The sequence below is a fragment of the Acipenser ruthenus genome, chromosome 26, assembly GCF_902713425.1.
Source record: "Acipenser ruthenus chromosome 26, fAciRut3.2 maternal haplotype, whole genome shotgun sequence".
NCBI lineage: Eukaryota > Metazoa > Chordata > Actinopteri > Acipenseriformes > Acipenseridae > Acipenser > Acipenser ruthenus.
Window position 1 is genome coordinate 24535225 of NC_081214.1, and position 27843 is coordinate 24563067.

Sequence of the window (27843 nt, forward strand, 5' to 3'; positions counted from 1 at the left end):
TTTTGACTTAGCAAGCCTGCTGTACCTGGAATGTGAAGTCTGTAGCAATGCTATCTGGGTGAAGCAGCTGACAGCCAGCAATCAAACCAGCTCTGATACTGACACACCACAACGGGACGTTACCGAAGGGAGAAATAATTTTGAGGACTTTCCTGAAATTTAATCAGCTCTCGGCAGGATCCTTTCAAAAGGTAAGAAGAGATGCAATTAATTGAAAACACTGATACTGTTACCACCATGATTGATGAGGCTGCTTCCATAAGTCAGAACTGTCACAGCTGGCACAGCCGGCAATCTGTAGCGGTAACAATGAACTTAACAGCAATCAGATCACAGCTCACTGTCGCCAACCCCCTGCCTCATACACACACAGCGAACATATTTACCGCTACACCTCAGAGACCAAGAATTTGAACAAAGCTGCCACTGCGCATTCACAATGTGATTTGATCCGTCTCCCCTCTTTAAGATTCAACCTGTGCCTTGCAGAGCTGAGCACAGCTATGCCATTTTAGCATACAGCAGAAGTTTTAAAGGTTAATGCATTCTGGCAAAAGGCAAAAAGCTCTCAGTGCCTGGTTGTGTGAGTGGTCCATAAGAGATTTGGGATATATGTAACCAGCTGGGGCCTAGGACACTGTATGAGAATTAAACATAACATTTGCCAAGGATATGTATTTTTAAAGCTCATCATTTACAGTCACAATGGGCAGAGTTAAGCTTCAGAGGTTTATTCTTTTGCCTTTAGAAAAACAACTTTTATTGTATATCTAACCATGTACGCAGACCTTTTCATTCATTAGGGATCCAGATCCAGATTTGTCTAAAACACAACTTGTTATACTGTAGCAAAAGAAAATAATATAGCTTGCTTTAGGATATGAATTATACACACATAGGGATAGAATTGCCTTTTGCTGCTCTATTCCACAACTTAACTGATCTATGGATGCGCACCATCTTAGAGTTTCAAACAATGCGCATGTTCTGAAATGGTATGCTGGCCTTATATAACATACCTGATCTCTGGTTACATATGGTATCTCACTTGTAAGTAAAATCACTACTTAAACCAGACTAATCTTTTTGTTTTAGCTCTTTGGTATTCTGATGGTGTATTTAGATGAATGGCAATAGGTCATTCGAGTTCTGGAAGATTTAGTGCTGGATTTAAAAAAAAAAAAAGGAGACAGGGAACATTCAATCACATTTGTGAAGAGCCGCTGCAGTGTATCTGTATTCAGTTAGTGGGCTCAATGATTGTTGACACAGGAGTTTCACATTACTATTGCATGGGTGTGCTGGGGGTGTTTCATCCTATGTTTGAAAGTATGAATTAATATTGCTGTTGAACAGGGAGGCAATTATGTAATTTTGTTTTATTGAATCACTATACGAAGCAATCCAATCTGGATTCTCTCAGAAGGGACGTCCAGCATTCTTAACAGCAGAATTCTGATGTTCCATCAAGCAGTACCTTAGATATGATTTTCTTTTTAATGCATTTCTCACTCAATAAACATTTAAAGTAAACCACACTACCCTTAGAATGTGATAAAATATCGTGAAACGAATAATGTTTAATCATAATTATCTTATTTTCTATCCAATGTATGTAGGTAACGCCAGAAAACACACTATTTTTGCAGCACCTTTAGGGCAGGGATTAATTTAGGCGATTTTAATCCCACCCCAGTTTATTTAGATTGTGTTTGGGAGAAGGTTCCTGAAGCGGGACCTCTCTTTTAATGGGAGCAGCGCTGAGCCGCTGGATGGAAAACGCTTTTATTTATTTAATTTTTTTTAGCTGTTTTACCCACTGTGTTTTGTTTTGTGTTTTTGTAATTATGTACATGTGTATGTATTGCCTTCCGCACCAAGGCTACCAATGCTGGTACACTAGCAGCAGCCACTACCCACTGCAACTGCCTGTATTAATAAAACCGAGATGCTTGTGAGGCGTTTTCAACTTCAAACCCTCTGTGTCTCTCTCGTTTCTCAGCGGACACCCAGACAGTAACAGAACACCCCTGTTACAGTATGTACTTGAGCAAGCAGGACATTGAAAGTGAGCAGTTTATACACGTCCATGGGCAATGCAATCAGTTTTAGTATGAGTGGTTCACAGTGGGAAAGCTGCACTTAAGCACACGTAACTGCTGATGATGCCAAACACCAAATAAAATAATTTGCAGCAAACAATTATCTTCTTTTTTTTTATTGCTCCAATGATTGCGTCATGCCTTTTTGAAATGCACACTTGTGGAATTTCACACACGGGTGTCTCATTATTCCTTTTACACTAAACACAGCATTCCGTGGTTTGCATTAGAAAGCCCTGCTGTTTTAAATGTATTTGTTTATTTTTAGAAAAGGGTCTTGTTATTGTTTATTTGTATTTATTTTAAAACGTATAGACGGTATAGCTGTGCATTTTGTTTGTTATTGTTTTGTTTTCATTTAAAATGTGTTCTGGCAGAGGCGAGATTGGTGATCGTCCTCTGCCAGGAATAATTTATAAACTCGTTCAATTAATAAATTGTGGCCGAGGGGTAATAGAATAATTACTAGCTAGTTAAACCCCTTGGCCACGATATAAAAGCCTGCAGCTCTCTGCACTCAGGGTGGGTGTGACGAGAGGAGAGGAGAGGAGAGGAGAGGAGCGGAGCGGAGCTTATTTAAAATTAAACCTATAGGGTCAGTGAAGGCAATTGCTCAGCCTGACCTGGGTTTTGTTTATTTTTGTGTGTGATTATTTTGTTTAAACTTTTGTTTTGGCTCTGTGAGCAAAGTCTTTATGTTAAACACTTTTATTTATTTATTTTGATTTAAATAAACTGCCTGTTTGTGTTTTGGTTCCTGCTCCTGGCCTGGCGTCACCGCACAGCCACCCTGTCACACCCCCCATTAACATGTATTCTTGTTTTGAAAAGTAACCATAAAAATAGAGCTTTCATCAAACATTTTTTTCCTGTGGATGTTTAATTTGTGGCCAAAAAAAGAAGCTTTTTAGAGAACCAGCATCTGGCTAAATGGAACTGAAATTATAGGAAATCATAGCGAGACATTAGCGAAAAACATCCATTAAGTTATTTTAAGCAATACACCTACAGTAGTTGTGGCTTTGGTAATGTATTTACCTTTTCAGAAATGCTTTTCAGTCCTGTGTGTATTAATTTAATGTGCAATTTAAAGTGCAGCTTTTACTTGCAATTTTTTCTTCTTAATAAACATTTTCTATTTTTTTTTTAGGGTTTTCTTCTTCATATTTCAGTTTTAAAGGTCCCTAATGCATGATCATGTCCACTCTTCCATCAGTCAGTCTGTCTGTCTGTCTGCATTAGGTTCCAATATAATGAATCTTGCTTGCCACCTTCATGAATGACCTGATATACAAATATACAACAATGTGCACAATATAATTATTTCCATGAACTTACAAACACCAAAAGCATAGACATATAGAAATAGACAAACATATAGATAGATAGATAGATAGATAGATAGATAGATAGATAGATAGATAGATAGATAGATGGATGCCCTGATGTGTAGCTGGGATTCTGGCCAGACAGCCTCAGTAACGCTGCCAAGTCCTTTATTATTCACCTGGCCACCTTATGAATGGTGGAAGATAAAACTGCTTTACACAGGATATAAAACTACTGTATGAACCACACTGCATGTCTTTGACTCCCTGTGCTGACTGCTAATACAAAGCATTACTGCAGTATTCTGGATGCAGTCATTTTGCTGTAGTACTACAAAATAAACATGCATACATAATTTATTTAAAAAAATGCTTAAAAATACAGAAAAGCGCTGCTCAGTTATGAATGAGAATTTCTGTGAAGGTGAGTGAATAGAAGGAGGCTTTACCGTAATTACTCATTATGATTGCAAAATCCATAATTAATAAATATGACTGTTGTATTTCAAGGACATGTTAATGTGAAATAAACAAAGTAATGCATTTCCTGGCTGCATCAATGCCTGTAATAAAGAAGTTGTTTTTTTTCCACAAATGTGACAAACAGTATAGAGGCCATCGTATTCATTTGGTAAGTAATAGTAATCTGAAGTGTAATTGCTGTCATTGTAAACTTCACAATCATTTTAATTGCGGTTCAATATGGGTTTTAGTCAGGAAGGTTTTAATGTCTGCAACCTAAAATTGCATTTTCCAAATGAATGCATGGTTATTTCAAATGATAACAAGGTACACTGTTGGGGGAGGGACTGTGACACAGTCCATTGTTAAACAGTGTCTTTAATGTTTCTTCAATTTAATTGAAATCTGTCAACCACTTTTACTAATGTATTTAAATGTTGATTTGAATGCAGGTTATGTGAAGCCTGAGGTGAACTAGTTTACTATTATAGGGCCCTAGGTTAGACATGCTCCAAAAATATTAACAAAGACAAAGTAAGTTTCCCTGATGACTGTCCAGTTCAGTGCCAAGGCTTCAAATATTGAATCAAAAGGCATTTACTACACTGCCATACTCATAAAGCATTGACAGGTATGTGGTAAGCAAATCACACCAGTATGCACAGGATTATACCCGTACTACAGGGAGTCATACTAATAGCCATCTGTGTGTTGTGGGAACGCTTTGTTTTAAGAATCTGTAACTGTGACTGTTTCACTCCCCCAGCATTATGAAGCTGTATACAAATGTTGAGATCAATCCAACACAGCGTCCAAAGCTCAGAAAACACACACACACATATATATAGACCCACTTAGACAGTAACTTGAGTATCGTTGTTGTAAGTACATTTTCGCCTTTGCCTGTATAATTACTCTGAAAGTAGAAGGCTAGCAAGTAGAGAAACACATCAGAGAATTGTTTTTCAAGGTCAGGCCTAATATGGGCAGGAGGAAGGCTGCCAAACACTTTCACATTCCCACCAAAGCCTTTCAATCCTGACTTTCACGGAGAATGATCTGCTTCACCAGCCTTTCATTTTCACTCACATGCCTCGTCCTCTTTGATTCCCGGGTTTGAAACGGCTGAATTCAGCTGGCTCTTGTTTTTCGCCAGGGCTGGGGGCTGACTGCACTCGAGCTAATGTGACTCAAATTCATTGCATCACCGAAACTACCCCACTGAGACAGCAGTAATATGTGCACCGCATTCTTCCATGGTGTGCAGTAACTGGCGTCTAGGTCCCAAAGGTGAAGGGACAGTACCCTCATCAGCACACTTAATAATCAGGCGTGACTGTGCAAGCATGATGCACTGGTGTGTGTACCAACAGATAAGTCATATTGAGCGCAGTGCAGTATATAAATGGACGATGAGTCATACAGTGAACAAATTAGAAAGAATTGAGTATATCTAGCATGGGATATTTTTTGGTTATCTCACTTGAGTGGGATAACATGAGTGGATAACTTTGAATGTGTCAAAGTTTACATTCCAATCCAGTGCTGTGCTGCTGGTGTTCAGGACGGAGCTGCGTGTCAGTAGATCAAACAATACTGCCATCTATATGTATTTTACAACAACTTAAAACTGGACTCCTGATTTCCTTGAGAACAAGTTTAGTCAAGAAATTCCAGTTACCGATCGGCCTGCGTCTGACTTATGAGCAGCCTGTAGCACCTTCATTAAAACCGGTAAGGGTAGGAAACAACAGAGAGGATGGAAATTGACAGACTGGGCTCAAGGTTCTATCTAAAGATGGTTGCAAAGAGGCCATCACCAGGGTTTGAAATTAATCCACGTCGAAGCACAGTCTGTTGACAATGAAAGTAAAGATCCGCCAGGTAAAATAATCCCTGAATGAATTGAATTTAATACACAAAATGTACACATTTTATTGCTATTTATTTTAAATATATACTTGTGGTATAAACAGAATACTAAATGACGTTCGTGGTATACGTTTTTTTATTCCCCTTAGGAGTATGTCCTTACACAACTTTTTTAAAGCTGAGTAAGTTCCTCTTAATAAAAGTAGCAATTATAGAACTTTGTTTTGTAACACAGTTGAAACACCCCAACATTCATAACAATATCCAGTAGCTGAAGGAAAGGAATACAGATTAATCATAATGAATAGTGCAATTTTAAAGATCTAAAGATTTTCTTCCAGAGAGAAGCAGGGGCGCTCTTTCAAACCTGACACAATTTTTTGAAGCTATAACTGATAAAGGGTTGAATAAATCCTATGAACTGGTGTCTTTATCCCTTATCTATGCTGTCCATATTTCTGCAATCGTTTCCATTGATGTGTATCTTATTCAAAGAGTCTGCTTTTTTACATCAAGCTGCTGCTGTATCTGTGAACATAATGGAAAGCCCATGTTGGTTCTGATTCCCTGGTATAATGACCCTGCAGAGGGAGGCGCAGGGCATGGCAATGCCATCAAGGTCATAAAAGGACATATCTCTGTTAGGTCCAGTTCCTATTTTCTGCATACAAGCCTTTCTCTACATTGCTGAGATTCACCAAAGAGACAGTTAAACAAGCTGCTGATATTTATCCTCGGTGAAGGCTGACATAGTATTGGTGTCAAGAGGTAAGTCATTCTGGATATTAGTAAAAAAAAAACACATCTTAGTCAGGAAGATACATGTTTTAAGAGACCCTGAAAGGGCTTGATTCAGATTCAGTGCATGTTTAAAATGATGGACCTTAACTGTTAACAGCGTACCTTTCCAGCTTTTATTATGAGATCCTATCAAAGCACTCTCTGATTTCTTAAGGCTCCACAAAGCATAACCCCCAAAGTAATTTCAGATGTATTAATAACATAAAACCCTCATTCTTTTCACAGCCCCCATTCCCCACGGTTTGATGAGAGTTCCAAATGTACCTTTTAACAGCAAAGAATGCATTAGAGCTAGAACTGTCTGAGCCTTGAAATGTTCATTCTAAAGATGTTGTTTTCTAAACCATTATTAGAGGCCAGTAGTTATTTTTTTTTTCAGGTCAAATACAGCAACACAAACAATTTGCCTCTTTCTGAAAGCAACCTTGGCTAAAGAATAGAAACTAAAAGAAGTTTTGTTTGTACGACAGCGGAAGCAGACAATCCACAGAATGTTCTAGAAGCCAAGTAAAGGACATTCAAATTCTAATGGAATGGAATTACTGCCACCTGCTAAACTCAAAATTCCTTTCTAAAGAATGTTCGACAATAGAGTACAGATCACCACGTCACCTATGATAAAAACTGCATCCACTGGTTCCCACAATCTATCCCTGCAAATGGTCTGCTAATGAGAAGATTTCTGTACAAAACCATAAGAGACGTGATCAACTGGACATTACAACTCGGAAGAGCACAAACTGAACTCAATATTCTTTGCTGCCTTTCTTTCTTCACCAGGGATTCTGTAATCACAAGACTGCTTCAGGCAACAAGCTTCTGGTCTAGGCACCTCAATCAGCACTGGAGTCTCCAAAGGGCAATTTAATATGTTACAGCGTTGCGCCCAGTGCTGTTCAGAGTTAAAGATCTAGAATGAAAAGGAAAATTCTAACCCTGCCAAAAAAAAAAAAAAAAAAATGACCGCCGAGAGTCAGCGGTGATCCAATTTAATTTGCAAATGCCCATTTAACCTGATAACAGAATATACCAGTAAGAAATGAGATGGCAGGTACTGTAAGCACGTTAGGCTTGAAGGCCTCATCCATCTCCTTTGGCAAGTGGATGTGTTCCAGACCTCCTCCTTGAAAGCTCTTAGAGGCATTATTATTACAAAGAGCTCCTGTGGTGTTTTGTTTGACCTCGGCAGTTAAGCCAGGATACAACCCTGCTAATGTCTCAGGAAAGAGGTTATTCATTTTTTCTGATTTTATTTAAAAAGAATGCTCTTTGGTGAATGATTTAACCATGAGTAATAGAAGCAGAGAACAGTGTGACATATTTAATGGCGTTGATTAGGAGGCATTTAATAAGAACTTCAAATGGAAGCCTTACCAACACTCCAGATTTTCATACAAGACTCTTGATTTGTAATTTGCAGTTTAAAAAAAAAAAAAAAGTCTTTTCAGAATTATTCTTAATGAGAAGATGATTGCACGTAATTAACAGTCTACAAAGCCTCAACTCATTAATGATGTATAAAGAAAGTTTTTTTCAAACATGGCATTTGCTTTAATGTACAAAATACTCGACATCTACTAGTGACCAGTTTGTGAATGACTAACCTGCATGCTAAAGTTTAGGTAGGATGTCTACTGACAGGTTCAACTTCAGAATAAAACACTTACTTCTAAAAGTATTACGTTTGGAAAGAAAGGTTAAAACGACAAACCCTTACAAGGAATCATGTTGTCTTACATTAGAACCTCTCTCCAGAAAGTTGGCAATCCTGTCAGACACTTTGAGTATCACATTCAGGCATCTTCTCCAGGACTTTTCATCCTTCTTTTTTGCCTTGTTGCATCAATCAGCAGCCCTGAGATGGAAGGCTTCTGGGCTGTGAGGTGATCATTTGTTCCAGCAATATTAATGAAGCGAGTGCCACTCTGGGGGGAGAGGGAGGCTCTGCCATCCCATTCAGGGAGCGGTACAGTAGATTAGGGTGCCTGCTCCTGCTAGCAAATCAACAAGCAAAAAATGAAAAGCGAAAAAAAAAAAAAAAAAAATATATATATATATATATATATATATATATATATATATCAGGAGTAGTTTAATAGTTCTAAGCAAAATGTAATTTTTTTAATACTACCTATTGTTACAACCTATTGTTGTTCTTTGACATAGCATTCTCTTAACTGTGATATACCTGCATAGCCTACCTCTTCGTCTTCTCAATATTATATATTTCACCCTGCTCACAGATACAATTTCCCCCTTACAGTAATTAGTATAGATTATCACAGTTAAACTAACAGCAGGCTGGCTAATTCCATTAACATTAGAGCAACAGATGAATTAATGGAACCATACGATTCAGCCCCACATTAAAAGAATGGATGGCAGGCTGATTTGAAAAGTTACATTGCATGTCAGTGGCATGGTACATTAGAGGTGTAGTCACACTGTGCTCCATTCACTCCTGGTAACTTATCACTGGGGCTTCTTTTTGGAACCAAAATTAAAAAAAAAAAAAAAACTAAATGGATTCCTTTCTTCATCCGGTTGTCAGGTGACTTGATTAATAATAAGATTTAAGAGTCAAGACCCAGCTGAAATCAGTGCCCCTACAGGTAGAGGAACTCAGAGGCAGATAGTTCTTGTTTGTTGGTAGTAAAGCCTACAGTAGACGATCAATCCAACAATAAAGTAAAAGATGATCTGCACACTCCTTATTTTTTATAATGAATGTACAGCATTCATACTATCAGTGTTTACCTTTATCGTGCACTTCAAAACCTAAAACGAAGTCACTGCTCAGGATTAATGCATTATGCACTGAAGCTCAGACTCAAATCCCTGCACAGTGCTATTCATTTTGCATTTGTTCATACGTGAAAGGGGGTGGGGGGGTCGCACTAAAGTCCAACCGACAAAGGACATGACTGCAGTTAATTTAGTCTGAAGATTGTACAGATCTGGAGAAGCCGAGTGCATATGCTGAAGACGCTGGCAGACATTGTTTTTTTTTTCTGTGTGATGCAGTGACTGAAATAGAAAAGAACATTCTAAAAAAACAAGAAGGAGGTGTTTAAGGGAACTGTGATAATTCATACCTCTACCAAGTTGTTCTTTAAAGTTACGTATCACTTTTTAATGTGAATGTGAGCAAAGGGTTTTAAAACGCTAACAAAACATGTGAGCAGGTTTGCTGCTTTCCTTTCGACTCAGACTTCCATTTTCTTTTAGAAAGTACAGAAAATTAAGAAACCAGCTGTAACACTAATCTAAACATCAGCTGCAATCACGACTGAATTACGCCTGTGTGGCCTTATGTTCCTCGTGAACTGAAGGCAAAAATAGGATGGTCATTTGTTTTTTGAAATAATTAGTTTTGCCTAAAACTTGACACTAATGAAATACATTTTTGTCCTTAGAATTTGAGGAAGTTATATTTAAACATGAAGATGTTTTTACTTGTCGCCTTGTTTGGTGGTTTCAATTCTGTCTCAGTACCCAGAGCAGTTACAGATTATTTTATAGGAATTTATCTGAAAAAAATAGTAATTTGATTGTAGAAAGAGCGACACTTTTCCCTTATGCATTACTGGGACTTTGCCAATGAGAACAATGTTTCTGTTTATATGTTGCATTAAATATAAATGCATACATCTACTATCATTCGTATGTTTAATTGGATGTGCAAACAAAGTTATTGCTCATTTACAATACATTTAAGCATGCATGCCTTTTTCAAAAGGCAGAGATATTGCAGTTTTTGTAACTGTGAATTATTTGCTCGTTTGCTTTCAGCTTGCGTATTATTTACACTGCAATGCTGTGTAACCTGCAGTATTAATATTAATAACCACACGTTCTCATTTATCTTTATTACCAAGACACCCTCTTCATAAATCTTCAATTAGAGCCGTGCGCTTCACATGCATGCTAAAACGACAGATCAGAGGCTTTTATCTGAGATAGCAAGGTGGTTATACAGAATTCTCTTACGATGGAATGCAACAAAAACAGCAGATATCTGTTTATTCTACCTGTTCCAAAGCACAGTTATTCAAATTGCACTGTGCTAGCAGGGTACCAGACAGTGTGACTGAAATTTAAAAACAGCTAGGCATAAAAATTGCTTAAATGCAGTTTGTGAAATGGATTTAAAGGAGAGTCTGATAGGATCAGAACTTCCAGGAATATAATTCCACTTAAAACCCCCATAATGCTGCTTAGGGTCAATAGTTTTTTTTACAAACTCCCTCAGATGATGTCATCACGCTGAGCGTCCTTCCTCTCTTCACACAACAAAGCCAAACGGGAGACAAACCCGCATCTGAGCCTCCGGGACAGCGATTCTGTGACGTAACAGAAAATGAACGACAAAATACACTACAAAACAAAAATGCTGCAAACATTAAAATCATCATAAAAACTGCGCTTTCAGTGTTTTCAGACTTCCTACATTGCAAACAAATCCAACTCAACGGTGTAAATAAATACGACACTCACAAACCCAACGGATTCGGGCGAGAATTCTATGCCGCAGTGAGAAAGTCAGACGCACAGTTCTATGCCAAAAAAAGTTTAATAACTATGGACTTCAAAAACATTACTTCCTTGACTGATTACATAAAACAGATATGGACTGCAGACCTCAGCTCATAGTGTGAAACTAAAGGTCCCTCGTGAAGAACTATAGTTACCTCCAGGGGACAATGCCTATTGTTCTTCCCTTGGGGGCCATAGTTTCAAACTATACACTTCCTCTCCAGTCCATATTTACTATATATATATATATATATATATATATATATATATATATATATATATATATATATATATAATAATGTGTGTGTGTGTTTTACAGATTGTTAGAATAGTAGTTATATCCAGAAACCATCAACTTAAAGATAGATACTTACTTTCCCCAGGGATCTACTTCAGATTAGCCAGCATAAAATTGTTTTTTACACTACCTCAGGGAAAGTCCTAAAATCAACCATGAACCTACGCTAGTCAGCACAGGAATAGTCATTATTGTGTCTTTGCCTGTAATCCATGAGATAAGTGAGACATGCAAACAACTGCATCAACTGTGCAACTCCCATCATAACTTAATAAAGAAACACACTGGGGGAGAAACCAGCTACTTCAGCTCAGCATGCTGTGAGTAATCACTCAGGAAGTGCATCGGCTAAACGAAAATGAGATATTTTCTTTCCAGGGCTGCTTCTTTATATAAAAATGAGATGATCAGTTTTGAATCATTACGTGTTAACAGTACGTTGATACATATCGCTAACCAGGGGTGAAATTCTCAACAGAAGAAGAAGCTGCTTTCCAATGGAAAGTGAACAGATGGTCTGCATGCACGTTGGATGAAAAACAGGTCAAATAATCCCAGGACTGAGTACCGGTGAGTACTAGTAGAATTATACCCGTCTCCTACTATCATTCCAATATACTGTCTAATGCATAACAATCAGTTCACGGTAAGTTTTTATTATTTATATGGTATTGCCTGCTGCAAGGTGAATTTATTAGCTGTGAATTGTATTAGCTGTCACTCCCCATCACTGTCTAGGCTAGGGGCATGATGTTGTGCAAAATCATTCCGTCACTTCGGATGGTGTCATTCTGAAGTTCAGTGTCAAGTGGAGATGACACTCACTGTTCTGTCCCCTCAGCAACAGATATGACATTCAACTTCCACGCTACCCTTCTCGCTTTGCTACCCCCTCAAACAGGTCTCTATAGATCCTCTCTGTCTGTCAGCTGTTTATTAACACTGGCAGTGTTAAAATACAATTATGTGAAAGCATTAAAAGTGTATAATTATTGCTGTGATAAGCTGTTTCTTCAAGTGTCACCACAACCTAAAACCTCCTGTCACGTGTTCATTGGTCTAAGGACACTGTGGTCTAAGGATTCTGTGTTCCTCATTGTAATAATGCTGGTGGTTACAAATGGACTCTGCTTTGACCAACAGTAAGGCTACTCCAGGAAGCTAGTGTAAATCATTGTTTAGGCACATTAACTTCCTATTGATCTGTGAATTTCTTTTTAAAAACACAAACAAGCATAGTTCTCTTTTGCGAAAGACAAACATCTCAGCACATCGTGACTGCAAGAAAGATTTTAATGGGCTATCAAAATGTATTTCCCAGAAAATACACTGTCAGGGAGAGATTAAAAGAAGTATGTTCAATAAATAATTTATATGAATAATGTATTTAAAACTACGTTTTAGACACTCATTCTACTGCACAATTGGCTTCTCCTAAACTGTTCCACTATACAATATACAGTATGGTCTTTCCATCTAAGTTTGAGCTTTTTTTGTATTTCTCTGTCTTTCTTACAATGTGCCGATCACTGGTCCATTGGATTTGATTGTACTTCTCTATCGGTGGCTGTTCTTGTTTATCAGCACTATGCTTAACACAATGGTTTTGAAGTCCCAGCCCATCAATTCATCATTCGCAAACATTTTTCTGACAGCACTCTGAACTGAAGGTAAAAAATGACGAGGTTACAGTTCAGAAGGCAGGAACAGAAATCCCAGGGTACATCTTCTCACTATGCAGAGCAGTTTATTTACGAGACTCATTCACACAGCTTTCAGCAACGGCAAGACCATGAATATCAAAGCATTCAACGCAACTTGAAAGGTATTAACCTCTAGCACCCTTTTCAATATTATTTAAACCAACACGACGGCGCTGAAGGAGCTGGGTAATTGAAAACATGGCTGAACGACTGACAGCTAATTAAGACAGAATTTCTAAAAACACATCTTTTTTTTAAATAAACCTCACAACCATTTATATTCATTAGTTGTCTACTGAATGCACTGCATCGTGATGGAAGGTCAGAAAAGTGTCAGTAAATAAGGAACAAGGTATAAGGTAGGACTTACGGCACACTACGTCACGTAGAGCAGTGTGTCAGTGTAATTAAAAAAACACGCCAACATTTAGAACAGTGAAACGGTAAAACGTAAGCAGGCAAACATTCTGGAGACAAAAGTTAAGCAGGCAAGTGTGTTGGCTAACGTCATGTATACATAAATCACATACAGCGTACATCAATTTTGGCTCTTACTATTTATCTGAAATGACTCTGAATCCCATTGCCTTGTTTTAATCAGGACTATCAATATTCAGAAGCTTGGGTCTGAATTACACGTGGTTCACTGAGCACCTGAAATTAAAGAGCTAAAAAGGGACTGTGCAGATTCTGTGCAGTATTTCTGTATGATTTATTGAGCCAGTGTACTGTAAAGGACACAGAAGTGAGTTACAGTATGATACTAATATCCTCTTTATGGAGGGAATAACTCAGTCAGTATTCTCCTGTCAAGAAAGCATATATTACCATTTAACCCACATGGCTCTCAGTTTCCAGCCACTGCAACACAATCTGCATGCCACTTGTGTTCCACCAATGTTTACTCTTGTGTCTTAATAAATGGTGCGTATACTGTGTAATTACATTTTATGTAGAGAATGTGCTGCGTGTTTGTTTACTTATTTAAAGTAGGTTTAAACAAGTGATAACCGCATCTTTAATAACCTTAATTGCAACAAACAATAATCTTGTTGATCACAATGCATTGGAAGTTTTTCAATATATATATATATTTTCCTATAACACAAATATGGAATCCCTCCCCAATAAATAACCCAAACATGGATTAGCCACCAAATAAACCACAAACTGCGACACATATAAGAATAAGAATGGTCTTGTCTTTGGCTGCTCATGAAAAGGCTGCTCGTTTTTAGATTTACTTTTTAAAAATATGCATAACAAGACTTGTCAGAACCTGAGGTCCACCAATCAGAACCTGAACTCCACCAATCAGCAAGGAGCTTCCTCTAGCTTTAAGATTCTATACTACAAACCCATTCTAGAAAACGGGACACAGAGAGTCACACACTGGCACACCGACGCCTTGAACAGCAAGGTGATGGAATTGATTATTTTGCATCTGAGATAGCTGCCGCAGTCAAACCTTAGCCGAGGAACAACCAAAGCATGAAATGTATTCTTCAGAATTCTGTAACAGTTAATCAATAGGCAAATTATTAAAATGCATGTTTTTAAAAATGATCGACAAGAGGCTTTGGAATAATTTAGAATTGTTTTTCTTTCTCGCTATATTTGTATGGATGCAATAAAGTTCTCAGATACAATTATGCTCATTTTACAGCAAATTATATTTGCACGTTGCAGATGAACAAAGAAGACAAGGTTTAGGTACATGCAGAGTTTTAATCTTACAGCACTGAATGCAAGAAGCTGTTCATTTGTGTAAACCACTTTGTTTAATGCAACAAAGCAGTTTAACTGTACATGTTAAAGGGTGGCCTCCAATTAACATTAATTGAATAAATTATAATCTTTAAAGCTTAATGAAAACAACTCACAACATACATATCAGGTTTCTTCATGTGTTCAGTCCATTTCTCAAATCAATGTGTTGAATTTACATGTGAATAAATCCATACTTGTCCTACATTATTTATGGAATCAATTTGTTTACATAAAGTATTTTACTGCTTCAATCAAAGTCTCTAGTTTTGACTATGTATCGTATGTCTTGGCAAAGCTGATAGAAATGATTGAATGAAAAAAGGAAAAATCTGCGATTGAGTCATACATCAAACCACGACCTAGAGATAAAAATGACAAGCCAGTTAAAATCAGCAATACAAGAATTTGTTTTAAAGCAAATTAACTTTATGTATATTTATTTTATACAAATAATTAAGCTTTTATACATGATGCTTTCTGTCTCAAAATTATCAGCAACATAGTCAGCAGGGCATCTTAAAAAAATGTTCAAATAAATGAAAACTGAAATGCTTTTCTTATAATTCAAATACTCTGCACTGCGCACAAGTCATACGAGTTAGATCCCTTACAGCAAAGAGTACAAACTCAAGTGGCTATTCATTTAGAGCTACAGGAGAACGCTGCATGAAAAGCTTCACTGTTCTCTGCTCCTAACCTTGTAGACTATGTGTAGGAAAAGGGCAGAATAGTCCGTGCAAAAGAGCTTAATAACCCTTATTTAGCTTGAAGCAAAGTATGAATGTCGTTGGATGAAGCATGTCATTATCTCCACTACCACGGTGGGTTCCCATAAAGAAATCTGCATTTTTTGCATCTTAACTCAATTTTGTGGTCAGGGGTTAAAATGTACATTTGCTGTCATTTTCCTTCCATATTAATGTATTTGAGCAGGCGTATCCAGACGTGTGCTTTAAACAGGCTCGTGTGTGTGTGTGTGTGTGTGTGTGTGTGTGTGTGTGTGTGTGTGTGTGTGTGTGTGTGTGTGTGACCAGAGATTCAAGGATTCCAGATGGAATGGTGTAATACTGTGACAGCAGGGAAAAGATGCCAGCTGCAATTCTATAGAACCATGAAGGATTAAGACACGGAAAGGTAGGGAACTTGATTCAATACTGTAAAGGAATGTGCATTTCAGGAATGTTGTGTTCATCCTCACAGGAAGAAAAACAAACTGTACTTCTCTAAAACTCATACCAGCCTAAAATGCCATATTTCTATGTAAGCCGTATGTGCCATACGCGGAAACAAATATAGCTACATCAGGAAACATCAGCTACATAGAGATACCTCAAATCTCAAGGGCATAAACAGTTTACACTCACATATTAGTTCATTTCTGATCCTATGTGCATAAACACATCACTGAAATAAACACATAATACAAGATTATTATTATTATTATTATTATTATTATTATTTTTTTTTTTTTTTTTTCTGCTCATGGATTGCAGTACTGTGGCCTCAATTGGCTATCTACACTGTAATTATATATATATATATATATATATATATATATATATATATATATATATATATATATATATATATATATATATATACACACACACACACACGCACGCAAGCACACACAATTTTGCCTTGCCTACATAACATTTACATTTTGGTTGTGCTGTATTTAACCTTAACTTGCGTTTTCTTCCAAAGACAAACTTTTGCTGGAACCTGGTTGTTTTAAACATTATTTCCTTTCCAATGCATCCCCACACCCTGCATACACACTTAGTATTTTTTTACTGTGCGCTTTAAACAGTAGACTCGCGGTTTAGAAACACGCATACAGTAAGCTCGTACTTTAAAAGGGTAGGGTATAGGATACAGGAAAAATAACATATCCCATCCCGTCTGCCTGAAAGAGCGATAAAACGAGGTCTTACACATGGAGCCTGATGATAAATAAAATCCCGATGGATATTCAAGCGCTGCCACAGTATGAATCAAGTCTCGCTGACAGGGTATCAAAAGGGGCGACTCGTTCCATTCTGGAATAGCTCGAAGCAACAACATACAGGCACAGCGCACTATTCATTTTACAGGCTGAAACAATATTAAATTACGACTCTTTATGGAAGTGGATGCGTTTTCTCGTTTTATTGTATTTTTTATTTATTTTTTCCTTACAGCTGCGTGATTTGCGTAGTAAATCTACCCGCTGCTGTCTGACTCTGCTGTAGGTCAGTAGGTTTGGCACTATTTATGCAACAATATGATAAGCCGCTTCATGCACCTGTGTTTTTAAGCTGAAGACCGTGTTGTGCAATCCGCTCGTGTCTTAGTAGTAGTGGTACTTTAGCTGATTGATTCGCATGGTTTATGGACACAATAAAAAATGTTATGTCCTATTGGTAATAATGACGCACATCAATACGCAGGTAAAGTTTAAACCAACTACTGCACAGTATGTGCCAAACCTCACCGGCTTGCTTCCTACTGTGATTCGGTTTGTAGAATGAATGCTGAGAAAGGATGTCTCCTCTACACCTTACTGTATGCATGTAATTTAACTGTGTATAATAGAACTTAGTCACTGTCCCATTGAACAGGACAATGCAATGAAAACCCAGAAGGATCATCGGCAGCACAGACCCGTCTTTCATATTGAGAGCACTACTATCATTCAAATAACGTATGCTTACAATGACAACAGCACACTGTTCGACCAAAACCAAAGCCATGTGTCTTAAAAATATGAACACAACAGTCTATTTGCGAAAACCAGCGGTGCGTTAGTATAGCATAATATTTACTAACATACTATTTAATTATTATATTTATTTATGTATTATACATAATACAAAACCAGCACCAAACACATCTCACTCTAATATGATACAGCTGGCATTACCTTTGAGAAGTGTTGACATAGCAGGAGGTTAGTCCCATTCCATCTTTCACAGCATGGTTGAAAAAAAAAAAAAATACAATTAAATCCCACTTAGCTTGATATATCCTGATTTATATTTTAAGTCAGTTGATTATGTCAAGCCCTGCGTTTGTCCTAGTCTCCTATACAAAGCACTGGTCTGCAGACACGCACTTGCATTCAAGTCTTTCCGCTTCTTCCTGGGAACACTGATATACTGATATACTGTAAATGCAATTCTCCCTAGATTCTGCTGAAGCCTTTGCTCTCGAGCTCCATACACTAGCCCAGCATCAGTGGAACGTACCATATGCGTTTGCGGGAAAGGGGGTGTGGCAGAATAATGCTTCAGAGATGCACAGAGATGCAGAAACTCAATGATATATATATATATATATATATATATATATATATATATATATATATATATATATCAGTTATTGAACGAATGCATGTCTTTATAACTATGAAGGAAAACGAAGATATAAGAATGTAAAACCTAAACAAACGATGTTTTGCCGGTATCAGTTGCTGGATTTTATTGAATTTTATGTATTTATTTATTTATTTATTTATTTTGAGTTCAGCCAAGGATGCAAGGCAGAGGTTGGATTTGATCAAACGCAGTACATTATAAAGCATTATTTCATATCAACACAGCTATTACGAGCTTGTATTTCTTTTGGCATTTACTATATTATGCAAATTGTACCGCTTATACAGAATCTACTTGTCTTCTGTTATCGAATATTAAAAGTTCTCTAAAAGGAAGTCACGTAAACAAAGGTTTTGGTTTGTTTCTTAGACTGATGAAGGTATTGTTAGTTTTTTCTATCTTATCCAAGAATGCATATAAAAATACATGTTTTATTAAGTGTTATACATTTCGATCAATACGAATTTTCCTGTCATTCTGCTTTTGAAAAATGGTTTGAATGACTGCGTCTGTATTCAGTGCACACTACCGGAACTACACTTGTTCTATGACAAAATAGGTAGCTTTGAAAAAGCCATTTGAACTTCTTATCGCTTTTAAAAATAAATAATAATAATAATAATAATAATAATAATAATAATAATAATAATAATAATAATAATAATAATATCACCAGCCCATGATATCCCGCCCCTTTCAAATTTTTCGGCTTTTCGTAGTAGAACTTCCATCCCAAAGCTTAAAGATATGACCCCGCCCCCTTGGTGATGTAAGAGGATGCTCCTGGAGCCACGTGTTCACAGAGCATTTTTCATGGGAGAAGTCCACAGACCCAACTGAACCAAGGCTTTGAATAACACACGTTAAGTGAGCGAAATATACAGCTTAATACAGACTTGTTCAAGAAAAGGAATGTAAAATATTCATGTGCACTGTGTCGCTTGTTAAGCAGACAGAAGTAGGGTGTACAGACAGACAGCATAAGAAGGCACTTGACCTTCCTTACTCTTGGTTCTAATACCTATCTGATTTATCAGAACACTGGATCCTTTTGGACAGTGGTTAGGAAACTTTCTTGAGAACTGCTACCTAGCAGGTTTTATCCAATCTAGTCTGTTGTCAATTGATGAATGAAGCAAATATAGTACAGTGCAAATTGTATGACAAATAAAGCCTGTCACTCCAAAGTTGATACATTAGCTATATATATATATATATATATATATATATATATATATATATATATATATATATATATATGGGACTGATTAACAGCAGCAGCTCTACAGCACTGCTTGCCCTTAAAGTTCTACTGCCTGAGTTCTCAGAACTCTTAATTGTTTGATTATTATTAACACCAGTGTTTACGCATATGGAACAAAGCCAATCAGTAATGGTTGAAAACACTATACTAAAAGGGGGTATTGGAGGAGCATATTCTTAATACACAATTAAATATTTAGTTTCAGTACTGATGTGCAAGGCTGGTAGTTTATCATAACTCATTTGCATTGCAATCTTAATGTGTTAGCGCTGCCAGGGGGGGATTCATGCTCACAGCTACTGGCCTGCCGATGTGCACAGAATTCAAGGCAGCTTCAGTCATCAATAACACACTTTTAAGTGTATGCAAGGGATGTATTACTGAATATTATCAAGGGCCGATTTAGGTAATGTATAAAAATACTTAGACAATAGTGCATGTTAGGGTTCCCTGTGATAATGCATTATATGATAGAATGCCACCTTTAAAGACATGTTCACCTTGAGCCCTGTTCATTTAAACACATACTCGACTGTGCAGTGCACTATTTGCACCACCAGCACAGTGTGAGGCCATTAAGGTTAGTTTAAAGACCCAGCACTTCCTCTCTATTATGTCCTTCTTGTTTTATAACACCAACGGTGTGTTTCTACACAAATTGAACCCTGGAGGAAAATGATTTGATAAACAGGAGCCATTGTGAATTAAAATAGAAGCTTTTCTTTTCATCAGGGCTGAGACCAAAGCTAATGGATCACATGATCACCTTGTCAACCATACAGAAGGCATTCTGTTTTGTTATTCCATGAACTAGATGTGAATACACTGTAAAAAAGAACACAAATGCATTCAGATGAAGGTCATGCTTAAACCCTACGTTGTCTTTAATGAAGGATTTTTTTTTCAGTCAACCAATTTTTTTTGGTAATGAATGCCTTAGTTAATTTCTTTTTAGCAAACTAAAACTTTAAAAATAATAATTAAAAAAAAAACGTGAAACACTACTGGACATGACAGGGCTGCCAATTGCAAGTGGTGCCGCACCAAATTCAGGTTTGGTGTGCTGTCAGCATGCCAGAGGCTGATTCAAAACCTCTTGGTGCAGTAGATGAAGGTTCTAGCATTGCAGATACGCTCTGGGATGATCTGAGCCCGGATCTAGGTTTGATTGACCCCTGTTCTCTCTCTTCAGCGGATCCGGCTAGTCTTCTTGTTCAGATCTCCACTTGAGCTTCACTATAATTCTTCCTCTAGTATACCTTCTAACCCAGCCCTACCCTGATCACTCGCTATAAGCTGAAGACAGAAAGAACGCTGTGAACCAACCCCCCAAGTGAAAAAAAACAGCTAAGCATACACAGGGACTGATTTAGAAAGCAATCTGGTTGAATCAAAGTCAGCTCATCCCTGCCAGTCAGAACCTACACTTCCAGCCCTGTTACGCTGATTGACAGGGGTAAGGAGGGAAAGTTAGTCCCTTATGGACTGGTTAACTGCCCAGATAATACCCAGCTGTTTTAAGGATTAGGATAGCCACTTACACTACACCAATACCACTAATGAACTGCAGATACAAAAAATGTAAAAATATTCTGTTTCATATCTATTTTTCATTTTGCATGTTCACTGTCCAAAAGTATATGTATATGTGTACTTATGCCTAGTCTCTGGAATTACACTTTCTACAGATCAATTTCACGTTATACAAACCCATATCTTATATGCAGCAGAGATGCTCTGTCAGCATACAGTGGGTCAAACAATAATGCTGTCCCTCCAGGTCATGGCATTAGCAGGAGCTGGAAGCAAAAATGCTACAATAGACTCACATTTGACATCTAATAGCACAAAAATCCAGTATTAATTTCTAATTAGTATTTTGTTACAAGTATAAGCTTTTCATGTTATTGGACAAAAGATCACCTGTTAGGGTCTGGACACAGGATATGCCATGAGCGTCAATAAGAGCGAAACCCCCAGCACTCAAGCATTTGAAACACTCGTCCACAATGTACAGTTTACAGGAGGCTCAGTTGTGAGCTGATGTCACAGCTTAAAAACATTAGCTGCCAGCTGCATTTTAGTGTTATTGGAATATTCCAGACATGGCATAACATTAAAAGGAATGCTAAAAAATCGTTTTTAAACTTGCATAATAAATCAATTTATTAAAGAATAACAAAATGTGCCGGCACAGCATGTAGCTAAACAGCTTGTAGAGTAAGAAGCCAGTGGTGTCTTAGTGCGTTAGTGGCATGTACTGCAGCCAAGAGGCTGGAAGTATTGCAAACCAGGCACAGTACACCAATTCTAGTAAGATAACACATTGTTCAGCCATTAGCTTAGTCCAGTTGATAGTATAAACACGATTCCAGTCGGAGCTCACGGTTGTATCCTGTTCCACTTATTTTAGGACTATATTCTGTATCAGTGTACAGTACACACACTCCAGTGTCATGCACTAACATGTGACAAATCAGAAAGCATTCTGTTGAATACTGTGCCTTCCGTGTGTCTTTTATTTTCATTATCTGCATTTTGCACTGGCGGATGGTATATTTAATGTAATTTATCAATAATTAAATATTGAACATAACCATGAAACAGAATAATGGCCATACTTTAGTTTAATCCATTTATAAAGCATCTATAAATGCATGATTAAATGGGCTTAATATGGACACATAATTGAATTACTTTGTAAAGCATGATTTAAAGTAATTATATTCCTAACAGTGCCTTAGTTACAGTAACTTCGAACAATGTATTGCCTAATATTGCATAACGTCCTTTATTGATTATTTAGAATGGGCTTTTAACTACGTGTCTTTCTCTTCTTCCTCTTTCTCTTCTTCTTCTTCTTCTTCTTCTTCTTCTTCTTCTTCTTCTTCTTCTTCTTCTTCTTCTTCTTCTTGAGGTAGACCATGGAAGCAGTGCACAATTATTTATACATTATTTCAGATATGTATTGATTAGATAATTGCATGTTCTTCTGAAATTACAGCAGTGATGCTGTCAAATCTTATTTAAAGCACAAAAGATCAGGAGGAAAACGTGTGCATAAAATATAAGCTCTAACAAAATGTCAAGCTCCATATAGCATTCAAGCTACACAATTAGACCAAAGATGAGGTCAAAACATATTACTACTGTTCTGACAATATACAATTCAAATATATGAATCAATATTAACTAGCTCTTCAAGAAAAAGTCCAGTTTAATCACATAAGTTATCTGAGCAATACCATGGATCTGAGTGGCAAGAACAGAGCTGAGGATCTCTGGTTTTAGGACTCAACGCTCAGCGAATAGCGAACCCTGAACCCTGACCAGGTTTAATGTAATCATGGTTTAATGTAATCATCAATTTTCTCTCGCTGTGGTCTACTGTTTATTAATACATGGGGCCCTAGTTTAAAGCATCAAGGCTGAGAGAAATAAGGAAAGTTTGAACAGTACGAAACCAGCAAGAAATTACACAGAACAATAATGAAACTTTCTGTTACTGCAACTTTGGTACCTCTTAGAAAATGTTGCAGCCGGTTGCTTTAAACTGCAGTTTGTCATGCTAAGAGGAGATTGTGATTCCAAAGGAGTAGTCCCAAAGCAGCCAGTCATTGTAGGGATGCTCAGGACATTGAGTAATCAAGAGCAATTGCTTTAAAAAAGTTAGAACGTCTGCTTAAAGCAGATTGCAATGGAGAGCTGCTGCAGGTGCCTTCTAATGGATGCGCACAATAATTTCCAACCTGATCAAAAATCAGTATACTTGTAGTTCAAGTATATTTCCTCTTATGGCCAGCCGATGTCTAAATGCATTTACAGTAGCTAACTAAACAATAATAATAATAATAATAATAATAATAATAATAATAATAATAATAATAATAATAATAGAGTAAAACAGTATTTCTCATGCTTCTCTATGGCGCTAGACCAAGGCTGTCTGCAATGATTTTGTTTAAGGCCAGAACAAAATAAAACTCATAAAATAAAATTAGTTCTAGTCATTTTGACCTGTATCAATTTCACACTCTTGAAGAGTTGAAGGGCCAGTTAATAAAGGCAGCACATAAATCCACTGCAGTGGCCAGCCAGACAAACCTCTCTTTCTATGCCCTAGGCAAGGCCAGGAGGTGAGGATGTGTGGCTCATTAGACCTGCATATTCTCTGCTTCCGAGTCATATAAAACCGCAATAAAGCCATAACAATAGGAGACCATCCTGTTGAAAATGAAAGGCGCTTGAATGTAAAGCATTTAAAGATTTCCTGCCGTGCACCTTTTCCAGTGAAATGATCCTATAGTTTAGCAAAGGAGAAATGCATTTAAAAGAAATGTAGCCTCAACACATTCTAAAGTAACTGATCTTGCTATTTTCCTTTTTACTGTATTAATAATAATTGTACCTAAATTAACAAAAATAAATAAATAAATAAACAGGCTTGCAAGTGGTGCTATACTTCAGCACAGCAGACATGGGGAGAGCATTCATTGACAAAAACAAACAAGCAAGAAAAACAAACTTATTCCAACCCCCACCCCCACGACCCCCCCAAGACAAAATACACTTTCTTACTCATTAGTTATGATTGCTAATAAGAGGTATGAGACTAGATTGAAAAGCCTTGATTATCCCTTTTTTATAACGTGTATACGTCATGTTTTAGTAGACTATATTTATATGTATAGATAGAACACTGTCTTACGCATCCTTCAGTTATTTTGAACATATTGCAAGATCAAATTAGTGGTAATGGAAAGTAAACCAGAGTATGCACTGTACTGTAAGAGCCTGGGGAATCCAATCAGTTCTCCCATTACACTTAGGATAACTTGTCACGTCTATTAAGGTACCGTGGAGGTATGCAGTTTTTATGTATTCACTGGTTCGTAGGGGGTGTTTCCAATGCCACAATATCCCTTTATACACACTCTTATTTATAGAGTGAAATTGCCCTGACAATACGATCACTAGGTTTCACTGCCATATGGTTCTAAAATAATAAAACTCCAACATCTGTAAGATGTTAAATGCACCATCCAACCCCGAGCACCATTGATTTCTCTGTTCTCATATATCTTTTTTTTTATGAACAGAAACTATTTGGAGTTACAGATGTTTGCTCAGCGATGCAGCACAGCATATGACATATCAACAACTGATTTTATCGGTGACCTTCTAGCCCTCTGTATCCATCTGCAAGGGGCTTAGCAATAACTGAGAGGCAGAAGAGGTCAGCAGGCATACTGTTGAGTGAATAACTCTTCTCTTTTCAGTCTCTTATTGGCTGTCTAAACTACAGGTATTGGCATTGCAAAATGCAAATGTATTAGTTATCAGAATGGAAACAGTTTTGTAGAGCACTCATATCAAGGACCATAGGGATGATTGAACTTAGAATGCCATGACCACTATACTCACCCTGACGAGAATACAAGTATCTCTAGTAAAGGAGTGTCTTCATTATGTCTTGCAAGGACTCGTCTGGAGTTGCAACACTGAGATGTCCAGCCTTTCTGAGCTCTTGAAGAGAAAACATATAAACATAAATAAAATGTATAGAAAAAAAGGTGTAGCTCACTAAAACAAAAAAGCATTACCCAACTAAACTAAGACACTATTTTGGGGCTTTTTAAACATTTTACCTTATTAACCCAATATCATTTTGCATGATGACTGCACCTTCTAATAGGCAACTAAAGATGACCAATTCTCCTGCAGTCTTTGAACCCATTAATCCCTAAAAAAGCAGTTACATTATATAAAATGCATTAGAAATACATTGAAGCCCATCATATATATAATTTTTTTTTTTTTACAGAATATTATTTTCCAAATGACCGGGGGCAAATAGCGCTATTATTATGTTGCATTGCAAAGCAGATGTTGAGCTCAATCCAAGAAAAGTAATTCTCCAAATCTGAGCTGGTTTAAACCCTTTCTTTTCCATGAATTTCAGTTGCTATATAAATCCAATACTCTGTGAATGTTGCAGTTATTTCACTCATGAGGCTATCCTCCTCTGAAGTACTTCATTAACATTGTATCTGCAATTTCCATGAGGTGCTGATTTACAGTGCCCGCTGAAGCAACTTTTATCTTTGTTTTCATATTGGACTTTCTTGAAGCGTGACCACAATATAAAGCCATTAATACACTATATTTCAGACACATATTTCATTATTCCAAGAGAGGCAATGTGAATGCTTAAAGTCCTGCACCAAAGTTCATCCTGTTTTTCCTAATGCAGTCGTTTGTCATTTATAGGTTCATCTCAGAATCCAAATTGATTACCGATACTTTGAAAAACACATTCATTTAAAATAATAATCATTCAAAGTAGATTATGATTGCATTCTTTTTCAGTTTGTATTTCACGTTAATTTATTAAATTAACTCAGCTTATCTGCAACTTCACAGGCATTTTTTGAATCCTGTTTGAATGCAAAATAAAATGTTTAAAGAATGCATTTAGCAACAATAGCACTTCCTTGCTGCATTTTCACATACTTGCATCAGCTGGCTGCTTGCAACTGTAATGCTATCTTTAGGTGTTAGTTTTTAAAATGGTAAGAACCAGTAGGTGATTGAGATCAATATAAAGTTATTAAAGGTTGAGGGCAGTGTAAAATAGATAGGGCTTAAGGATGTTGTGCAGCTGTCCCTATGAAAAAGTAAAAAATAGCAGAGGGTTGTATTCAAGAAAAGCACCAGACCAGCTATTGATTGTGTCCAGTTTTGATGTGGTGTGATCCAGCAAGGATATCAAGGGATCCTTGCCGTCACTCTTTCTTTAAGAATATGATGCTTGAGATCAAAGGGCCGGCATGGTTTTCAGCTCCCACTTTGTACACGGAGCATCTTAAATATTCTGATGTGAAAGCCTCCATAAATGTCATGAAACGTGGCCTGATGCTGCACCTCTACCCTTCCTTCATTCACTCGGCGTATTTACTTTCTGTTGGTTTTGACAGTCTTATTCTCTTATCAAACAGAGCTCATTGAATTTCAAAAGAAAGGAATACATATAGAGATATTGCCGCAGCACTCCCACACACAGCGCTGTCAGATGTTCACTTATTGCTATTTCCTGTTTCCTACACGCCCTGTGCAGTGAATAAGTAAAGCTGCAATGCCATACAATCACGTTCAATATCAAAGAGCAACCCCAGCTGAGCATATGAGGCTCCACGATCAGCTGGAAACTATTGCTCAAATGACAGACACACGCACAGGAAAATGCTCCATAAAATTAGCTGCATCTAAATGTTACTTTCCAAAAAGGCACTCAACCTATTACTTTGTTTAAAAAGTAAAATAATGTTGTCTTTACTCCTATGTAAGATTTTCATGAAACAGTCTTACAATACACAGAAATACGGAGTAAGCACTTGATCTGCCTCCTGGAAGTTATAAGGTAGAGATTACGGAGAGGAAGAAAAGAGAGCTTTGTGATTTTTATTGAAGACAATGGATTGGCTATGGAATTGAAAGGATTCCCCTAATGTTTTCTGCAAATACAGTAGTATTAGCGTAGTATTTGCGTAGCGTAGCACCTAGGATAAAAGACTTAACCATCGAGTTATGAGGATCTAAAGTAATGTGCTTTGATGAGCGCTCATTTGCAGATATTTACATAATAATTTAAATCCATTCTTTCAAATATATATATATATAAAAAATAGCTTTCTCAAAACTTTCAGGCATACAGTATCCTTTGAATTAATCAAAATATGTACATTATCGAATTATTACATAACGGTAACACTTTACATTGTGCTTCTAATTACGGTGTATTTGCATAGTAGTTACTTAGTAAATACCTATGATCTTACACATAATTACAATGTTATAATGCGTAGTTACAATGTACTTAATGTGTAAATCTTTTTGCACAATATAACCCTGACCCTATCCCTTTCCTGATACAATTGTGTAATCACATATATCATGCAAAAAGATTTACGCATTATGTATATTGTAACTATGCATTATAACATTGTAATTATGTATAAGTACACATGTATTTACTGAGTAACTACTATGCAAATACACAGTAATTAGGAACACAATGTAAAGTGTTACCGAAATAACAAGGGAGACTTCTACTCATATAGAAAGGTATGTGTTTTGCCGAGATGACATCTCTTACAAAAAGAGAAACAGCACATAGCTGAAGTTATTAGCATTTAACACAATGAAGTGTAATTTTACTGTGACCCATATTCTGTATGTCTGTATATTGAATACCATACTGCTACCGTGTAGCACATTGTGAGATTTGTACACTATACAATCCCCCTTGTTAACTTAAATTTATGGCTCTAAGGTTGAAGGCACACAAG

At 37.0% G+C, this 27843-nt stretch overlaps 1 protein-coding gene across 4 annotated transcripts in view; it reads right to left on the bottom strand.

Moving 5' to 3' along the window:
- Positions 1-25015, bottom strand: part of LOC117430552 (teneurin-1-like) — a 162407-nt gene extending 137392 nt beyond the window's left edge. For 3 of the 4 annotated variants that reach the window (XM_059001085.1, XM_059001086.1, XM_059001083.1), the window contains exon 1: positions 17778-18054. The gene's annotated coding sequence lies outside the window, so the exon portion shown is untranslated. Of the gene's footprint in view, positions 1-17777; positions 18055-24919 lie in introns of those variants that run through there. The other variant, XM_059001084.1, reaches the window with a different exon arrangement.
- Between the last annotated feature and the right edge of the window lie 2828 nt (positions 25016-27843).